This window comes from Sinocyclocheilus anshuiensis, unplaced genomic scaffold (genome assembly GCF_001515605.1).
Source record: "Sinocyclocheilus anshuiensis isolate Anshui unplaced genomic scaffold, SAMN03320099.WGS_v1.1 scaffold44, whole genome shotgun sequence".
Classification (NCBI taxonomy): Eukaryota; Metazoa; Chordata; class Actinopteri; order Cypriniformes; family Cyprinidae; genus Sinocyclocheilus; species Sinocyclocheilus anshuiensis.
In genome coordinates, this window is record NW_015555746.1 from 2697209 (window position 1) to 2697678 (window position 470).

At 26.2% G+C, this 470-nt stretch overlaps 1 protein-coding gene across 3 annotated transcripts in view; it reads right to left on the bottom strand.

The window, feature by feature from the left end:
- Positions 1–470, bottom strand: part of LOC107673530 (sodium/hydrogen exchanger 7-like) — a 50851-nt gene that overhangs the window by 34545 nt on the left and 15836 nt on the right. The gene's annotated exons all lie outside the window — the stretch shown is intronic.

Genomic DNA, 470 nt, shown 5'->3' on the forward strand with positions numbered 1-470 from the left:
TACATGTATTGCGGTCAAAAGCTGCCTGTAACTACTTTAGCTGTGTTTCCCTGAAAAAAATAAATCTTAGAATGTTTGTCAGCCAGTAAAAAGAGTAATATTGTGAAATATTATTACAATTTTAAATATCTGTTTTCTATATTGTGGAACTTTAAAATGTAATATATTCCTATGATGGCAAAGCTGAATTTTCAGTAGTCTTTACTCAAGTTACTCAAGTCTCCTATGAAATCATTCTAATATGCTTATCTAGTGCTAAAGAAAAAAATACTATTATTTTTGATGTTGAAAACAGTCATGCTGATTAATAATTTTGTGGAAACTGTGATACACTACCACTCAAATGTTTGGGGTGAAAAAGTTATTTTAAAAAAATGAATGCTTTTATTAAGATGTATTAAATGAATGAAAAGTGACAGTAAAGACATTTATAATGTTACAAAAGATTTTTTGATTATTTAAAAATAAAT